Source organism: Pundamilia nyererei, unplaced genomic scaffold, assembly GCF_000239375.1.
Source record: "Pundamilia nyererei isolate P.nyererei 1_Seehausen unplaced genomic scaffold, PunNye1.0 scaffold00194, whole genome shotgun sequence".
In the NCBI taxonomy this organism is placed as follows: Eukaryota; Metazoa; Chordata; class Actinopteri; order Cichliformes; family Cichlidae; genus Pundamilia; species Pundamilia nyererei.
This window is the reverse complement of record NW_005187595.1, coordinates 947,931-956,704: the sequence shown is the minus strand read 5'-3', so window position 1 is coordinate 956,704 and position 8,774 is coordinate 947,931.

Below are 8,774 nucleotides of genomic sequence, written 5' to 3'. Positions count from 1 at the left end.
CGGGGATCGAACCGGCAACCTTCCGGTTACAGATGCGCTTCCCAACCCCCTGAGCCATGGTCGCCCCATTTATCATTTTCCATATTGAGTTGAGTGGATCAGCTGCCCATCACTACCAGATCAACTGCCCATTTGCGCATGTAACTGTACTTGGACAAACTGCCCGAAATGCGTTGAAAAAACATTGCAGTGATTTTGAGTCATTTTGCACTCGAGATGCATTAATTGCGTTAAAAATTTGAATCGTGTTGACCGCGATGGCAGATTAATTTGCGTTAATTTTGACAGCACTAATTCATATGCAACAGCACATACTACATACAGTAAAACACAAACTGGGGCTTTTGTTTATTATTTAGGAATTGTATCTGTATTATCTGTTATGTAGAGAAGTCATTTTTTCTTTGCTCTTGTAAAAATAAGCAGCACCTCACCTTGAGGATTTTTGTGCCTACAGATGAAAAAAATAACTCAGTCACAGGTCTGGACTGATATTTGCTGAAATGGTATTTGCCTTGATTTATCCATTAAATCCAACATTTGAATTTTTTCTCTCCCCTGATTCATACACCAAACATTGTTGTATTAAATTCTTATCTTCTCTTTCACGGGGGATAGAGTGCCTCGTATTAGTTAGGCACACAGACGGGAATTCTCTATTACTTCAGTTTAGATTTGTCTGTATTTTTGAGCCACTGTCGAGCTGCTGAGTTTCACAGACCTGCTTCACGCAGACACCAGGGAGTGGTTTCCTTTGTTGCAAGTCTGCAGGTAGGAATTTGAATGTGTGATGTTGTATAAACGAACTATAGTGTCGCTTTTTCCTTCCATTTCTTGAGGGGACGGTGTATTTCACAGTTTGTTTTCACCGTTATTTAAATGAAACGTGGCAGAGACAAAGACCACTGCAAATCAGTTATTGTTTAAAAACACAGCTGGAAGGACAAGTACATAAAAGCTCCAGTGAAATGCTGAATGACAGTGACAATAATTAATCAGCATTAGCAAAGGCAGAGGGTAAAACACACATAGTAAAGGTCTGCTGATAAGCCTGTTTAATCATGCATGCATTTATTATATTGCATCACAGTAATCTAGCATTTATTATTATTGCATATACAGCATGTGACTTCATTTATGTGATATTTTTGTACAACTTGTTTGCAGTAAAATATGCACTTTTTTAAAAATTTGATTATTCTGGTAGTGACAAAATGCAGAAAAAGTCATCTTCATCAAGATGGACTTCTATAGCTTATAGTCATTTGAATGTTTTGTAGCTTAGTATTTGCATGTGTATTATTTCCCCAACAGACACTAATGTGGTGAACATTAGTTTTTACTGGGACCCAAGAAGAGTGATGTAACTCCCCTGACTGAGCATCATCATCTTCAACCTCATTTTTCTTCCCCACTGTTTTCTCTCTTGTCGTTACAGTTTTCAGCTTTTGAGTACACTTTCAAATAAACTGTACTTTACAAAGGCTTTAAAAGTTAAATTGGTTATGAGCTGTAGGTTAACAGGCCATTATAAGTACCCCAGGCAAAAATGCTCTAAAAGTTTAACAGGGACCTTCATCATTGTCTTAGAAGTTTAGTTTTAAACACCAAGAGGTCATTAAAGCCCTTTAGTGTTTCACATAACCATCTGAAAAGACATAGCTATGAACAGGATATAAGAAGCACTTCAAGGTACCCTTGTTATCATGCTTGCCAGGACATAAAAGCAAATATTGATATCATTGCTTCTGAAGCCACTATTACTACGTCTTTTTGAGCAGATTGAACTAATGAGTGTTAATTGGTGACTTCAACGGAATTTTATTATCTGACCAGTGGCTAGCTTCTCATTTACTGTAAAGATGGCAGAGTGGGCTCAGGCTTTTCATCCAGCTATATGTCAGATGGTGTTTTTAGTAATGTGAAGTTACTACTCACTGAAGAACAGTGTGAGACTGCACGCTTAGATCCTATATTATTCCAACAATCATTCACTGACTGAAAACAATTTCGGTCTGAGACCTCCTCCTACACAATCAAGAGCGCAGCAGACAAAACTGGCACACAGTTACATCTTAGGCATCTGATGGTTCTTATCTATATCACATATTGCCAAGCAACCACCTACTGACCAAAATTATCCATTTGTACCACTCATGCATTTATAACACCTTTGTACTTGTATGTCTATATATATATCACGTTACCTACTTAACAACAGACTAAAGCAACATTTACAGTTGAGGCCAGAATTATTAGCTCTCCAGGAATTATGGAACATTTTCCTAAACTTCTTCTCAATGTTTGCAGCATTGATGAAACTTGATATAATCAAACATTCACCAGTGCTATTTAGTAGCTTTTTCTACATTTTGCAGTGGAAAATACATTTTTCGGTTTGCCTTATATTAAATACAGTAAAACATGGTGTGTTTTAGCCCCATGTGAATGTTTGCTTTCAAAACACACCTACAGTAATTAACCAGTCTGCTTTGAAACCACACCTCTGCAGTCACTTTGCTTCCTAACACCATTCAATAAGCATAAAAAGACTCCAAGGAAGAGGGCACTTGAACACATGAGAGGGTCTACTGTCACAAACCATGCCAAAGACAAACGAAATCGGTCTTGAGCTCAGAAAGAAGATAGTACAGGCTCATGATAAGGGGGAAGACTGCCATTTCCAAGCGATTCACAGTGTCTAGAACCGCTGTACGTTGCATCATTGCCAAGTACAAGGAGACAAATTCTGTAAGAAACATACCTGACCGTGGCCATAAGTGCTCTGGAGAGGAAAATAGTCAGACATGCCAGCAAGGAACCCTGGACATCTGTCAAGACAATTGTTGCTGACCTGGCCTCTTCTGGAGTTGATGTTTCAAGGAACCCAGTTGTGAGGGCTCGTCATCATGGTGGGCTTCAGGTCCATCGTCCCAGAAGAACCCCTTTACTCAAATAGCAGCACATCACAGCCCGACTGAGGTTTGCTCGTGAACATTTGAAAGGTAAAGACGAGTTTTGGAAGTCTGTGTTTTGGTCTGATAAGACTAAACTGGAACTGTTTGGGCACATGGATGTTGCTTATGTTTGGCGAATAAAGGGACAGGCCTTCAACCCTAGGAACACAGTTCCCACAGTTAAACATGGTTTGGGGCTATTTTGAAGCCTCAGGCACAGGGAGACTTGTTCGGGTGGATGCCATCATGAAAAAAGAAAATTATGTTGACATTTTGAGGGGGGATATGTAAAAATCTTCTCGTAGTCTAGGCTTAGGTCATTGCTGGGTCTTCCAACAAGACAATGACCCAAAGCATACATTGAAATTAGTCCAACAGTTCCTCAAGGATACCAAAACCAAGATCCTGGAGTGGCCCGCACAGAGACCAGACCTCACTCCTATTGAGAATTTGTGGCAAGTGCTCAAAGTGAATGTCCATGATTGGAAACCATGCAATTTAGACCAGCTAGAAAGATTTGCAATGGAGGAATAGACCAAAATCCCTCAGTAGACCTGTGCCAACCTAGTAAAGACCTACTCTCAGAGATTGTTGTTGGTTGTGGTTCAGAAAGGGTACAGTATTGTCTACTATTGGCCATAGGGATAATAATTTTGGATGTCTCATTTTTGCCCTTTCTTGTTTCAATTCGGTGTATCAATAAAATATCCTAATTAAACTTAGTGGACATTGTTATCTTGGAAACAGATACACTATAAAAACAAATACTTGTTGTTAGTGGTCATTTCTATATTGAAATCAAGAGTGTTGTCTAATTTCACAAGGGCTAATAATTTTGGCCTAAACTGTATAAAGTACAGCAGAACAAGTATTGCCAGGGACTTTAATACAACCCCATATTTGTCTTCTATTTATGCATAAAAAAATAACATCTGTGATTGGCCCTCTTTTGATTTTTTAGTTGTTTTGTGTATTTGTCAGACTTAGAAGTTTCAGATCATCATACAAATTTATATTATTTTATATTAAATTTTTTTTATATTAAACAAAGATAATCCAGAATTAATACAAGTTCAGCAATTTTGGCAGCTACTAAATACACACAAATGATTATAACTAGGGCTGTCAACGTTAATGCATTAACGCGGATTAATCAGTCATCTCGATTAATGCAATTACATTTTTTTAATGCAATTAATATATCTGGAACTCAAAATCCCTGAAATGTTTCTTTCAATGCATTTTGGGCGGTTTGTCCAAAGTTTGTCCATTCTGCGCTCCCGGTTTTGGCCTGGAGCGCAATTAAAATTTTTAATCATGTTAATCGTGATGACACGTTAACGTTGACAGCCCTAATTATTACTGATCACTTTTTTCAATTTCACTAGTCCCATTCAGGCCTGGTAACTGCCAAACTTGCTTAATCAAGAAATCACTTAAATAGAGCCTGTCTGACAAAGTGAATTAGGCTAACAGATCTCAAAAAGCAGCACATCATGGCACAATCTAAATATACTGCTGAGAAACTAAGTCATTGACATCTATAATTCTGGAAATGTTTACAAAGCCATTTCTAAAGCTTTGGGACTCTGGTGAACTACAGTGAGAGTAATTATACAGAAATGTAGAAAACTTGGAACAGTGGTGGAGCTTCCCAGGAGTGACTGGCCCATGAAAATTACTCCAATAGTGCATAAACGACTCATCCCTGAGGCCACAAAAAAACCCCAGAACAAAATCTACAGAACCACAGGCCTCAGTTGCCTCTCACTTAAGGTCAGAGTTTAGAAAGAGACTGGACAAAAATGACATCCATTAAGGAGTTCAAGGAAAAAAACACTGCTGACAAAAAACAAACAAAAAAACAAACAAAATTTTTTTGATGATCCCCAGGACTTTTGGGAAAATGTGTTTGAGTTACAACAATTCTGCAAAGAAGAGTGGACCAAAATTCCTCCACAGCTATGTGAAAGACTCATTGCCAGTTATCACAGTTGATTACAGTTCTTGCTGCCCAGGTTGGCCCAAACTATTTTTAGGTTTAGAGGACAATTACTTTTCACACACGGCCATGGAGATTTGGATAACTGTCTTCCCTTAATAAATGAAACTGTCATTTAAAAACTGCATTTTTTATTTACTTGGATTATCTTTGTGTATAATTAAAATAAGTTTGATGATCTAATACTGGCTAATAAATGTTGAGAGACTGAGTTTCAACAGATTTATCACAGTAGTTAGCACCATGACTGCCACTTCTGTAGAAATGGATGACATTGGATTTAGCATTCACCTTCAGGATGATTTTGAAATGGTTTCATACAGGAATTATCCCATATCCACATGGTGCATAGGGAAGGGGAACATTGAAAGTGCTTTTACCTTGTCATGTTTCAAGGAAGACATGAAGCTAAAGGCGAGGCGCAGTGAAGATGTGTAACAGGAACACTAAAACAACAAATTATGGCAACCAAACAGGTCATAGTATTATACTGGAAAGCTTTTATTCGATTCAGAGCAGTAAAATAAACTGTTGTAAATGTCAGTAGGCACACTGTAAACAGATGGCAAGTCTAGCTGCTTAGGTTTTACTGTAATCTAACAATGACATTTATTGCAGTGCTGAAAAAAAAACACCAACTGTGCAGGATTATGGTTGGTGAGGCATTTTAAGCACGTTTTTCTCCACAGTATGATTAGAAGCGGGTATTACATGTAAAGTCTGCACAGACCATCCAAACTTTGACTGTTTAAACAGGCGATCATAAAAAAATGTTTACCTGTCCTTATGTGTTGTGTTGCATCATTACAGTATATTTGTTTTAACACCTCAGATTGGCCCAGTGCCTCGGTGGCAAAGAAGTGCTACCTAACAGAGTCATGATGAAACAAGGAAGCTTGCTAATGAGAGGCACCTCATTGGTATTAACCACGGAAGGCAGTTGTTTTGCTGATGGGTGAGAAGCTATAATTTGATCTCAAAGGTATTATTATTTGTGTGTATTAGTTTAATGAGTTTGCTGAATGTTTTGGGGGATTAGGTGATGGAGGGGTCTGGGGGCCAAGTGAAGCTACTGTTGTAGTCTGTTAAAAATTACAAACCCAATTCTGAAAAACACTCATATTTCCCTAATAGAACATAGAAAACATAAAATTTTGAATTCTGTGGCAGCAACATACTGCAAAACATTGAGATTAGGGGAGTGGGGCAACAAAAGGTTGGGAAAGTAAATATTACTAAAAGCAAACAGATGGATGAACATTTTCTAACCAGATTGATTCATAGGCAACTGATCAGTGACATGATTGGGTATAAAAGGAGCATCTTAGAGAGGCAGAATTTCTCAGACCTTTGGGGTTCGTCAAGCTGCAGTAAATGTTTCTAATATGTGAAATTGTGAGGACTTTGAATAATTTATTTCCTACAGGCCATAATTTAATCAAAAGATTGAGAAAATTTGGAGAAATCTCTGCGCAAGGGATGAAGCCAAAGATCAGTACTGTATGCTTGTAGATCACAATTTTTGGCCTTCAGGCAACAAACTAAATGATTTTGTGAACCTGGAAAAACTAGCTAAAATAAAACAAAAATATTGAGTAAATATCTTTAGTTTTAGTATTTGTTAGTTTGGTAAAAGCAAAGCTAAAAAACAATTTACCTGATTTGGGATGAGTGTTTATTGAGACTGATATCTATCTCTGGGGCGATCGTGGCTCAAGAGATAGCAGTTCGTCTTCTAATCAGAAGGTTGCCAGTTTCAGCCCCAGCTCCGACGGTCTCGGTCATTGTGTCCTTGGGCAAGACACTTCACCTGTTGTCTAGTGGTGGTGGGCAGCTGTGGCTACAATGTGGCTTGCCATCACCAGTGGGTGGATGACTGAATGAAGTGTAAAGTGCTATACAAATACAGGCCATTTACTGAGCTGATTGAGTCAGCTGCTTTCAAAATTTTATTTTAATACCTGTACTAATTTTCCTGCTTCCTTGTCTCTGACATATGCCCTCTGTAACATAATTATAAAGACTAAAACTAACACTGAAACTAATAAAAACTCTGAACTAAACATAATAAAAGAATAAACTGAAATAAAAAAATCAGCTCTGGAAACTAACTGGAACTAAACTGAATTGAAACCAAAAACCAAAATAAAATAATAAATACAAAAAAATGCTAATAAGAAAAAACCAAGACTATAACTCTGTACAAAATTAGTTTTTTGTACAAAGGGAAGGGTGGCCATTTTAACAAAACGAAATTTTCATTTTATTAATTCATTTTATGTATTTATTTATTTGTTTAACTTTTTCAGACTAAAAGAAAACAATGATGTATTGCTGGCAAAATATTACACTGGCTTGTCAATAAATAGATGAATTTTAGTAGATTAAAAAAAAATGTAACATGCCTGTAAATAATTCCAAAATGCAAATGATCCTGTTTTGGGACTACAAATGTTTCAAATAAGTAAAACACCCAATACATTGTTTTAATGTTGTTTGTTGTATAAATTATTAAAACCATTTTTTGTTTTATGTTTATTTTGGTTAGGAGTGACGTCACCGTGACGTTGTTGTATATAGGGCTTTGCCGCATGATGTCATGGACGGAGGGGGGCACGCCCCCTCCCGCCATGACAGTAGGCCAGACAAAGCACATGGAAGCATCAGCTATGGTTCGTATGTACTGTGTTGTCGGTTGCAACGGTAGATCACACAATAGGGAAAGGAAAGAAGCTGGAAAATGGGATCTCTTTTCATCGTTTCCCCTCCTGGAGGCAACGGGAGGGATCTCATGTATCCGATAATACTAAACGAAGACGTCAGGCTTGGATTGCAGCAGTCAGACGAGTGGATATCAAGTTCTCTGCCATCCCCAAACGAGAGCAATTGCCCACCTGAGAATTCATGTTGAGTAATAGGTAGTTTGCGTAACAAGTTCAAAATGCTACCACTACAATGCCAATCCGATTATTCACATCATGTGAGGGTGAAGACACAACACTGCTTTATAAGATTGCTAAGGTGTGCTGTGTTTTGGTGAATATGTGCCCCAGTGTGGTTGTCAAACCAGGGCCAAATGAAATTTGCTCTTTGCTCGTATTGCATGTACAGTTCATTGTAAATAATTGTACTTTCTGTAAAGTGGTTTCAATAAAACACAAAAAAGTATGTTTATTTTTTTATTCAAGATCCGTTCACATGTACTTAGCAAGTACATACACATGAAATGCAAACTATTTACATGGCAACGCACAGCTGGCATCAATCGTGAACCGTTCATCTAGAGCAAATTTTGGGGCAGGTGTTGAGAAGTCAATGTTATGTGCAACCTCTGGCTGCATCTTGGTCATATGGTCAACGTACTCACAACGGCTTAAAAACGGCCAAATCTTGTACCCAACCGTTTGTGAATCAGATGTGCGCCTCCAGGGATTTATAATTACGAAAATGATTTCCCCTATGCGCTGACTCCACAGGCAAGGTACGCGAAGATATTGGGATAGGACAACGGCGGTAGGCTGTCTGGGTTTCCACTCCACTGCCTTATTTCATACAGGTCCACATTACCGATGCACGCTATTTTTTCCAAGTACCGTCTCTTGGCTTCTGGGCGCAATCAGTCACGATACAGCCCTTTTGCGCTGATTTTAAGCATGGTTCTGGCAGTCCCGCTTCCAACACCGTGGCCCTTTCTCAATATGCGTACTTGTGTGTACTTGCGTTCTCGTGATACGTCATCAGTCGGAGACCAAGTACTGTTCCAATTCGAAGTACGCATCAAGCCGAGAACGCGAAAAAGTCCCGGATGTGTTCTC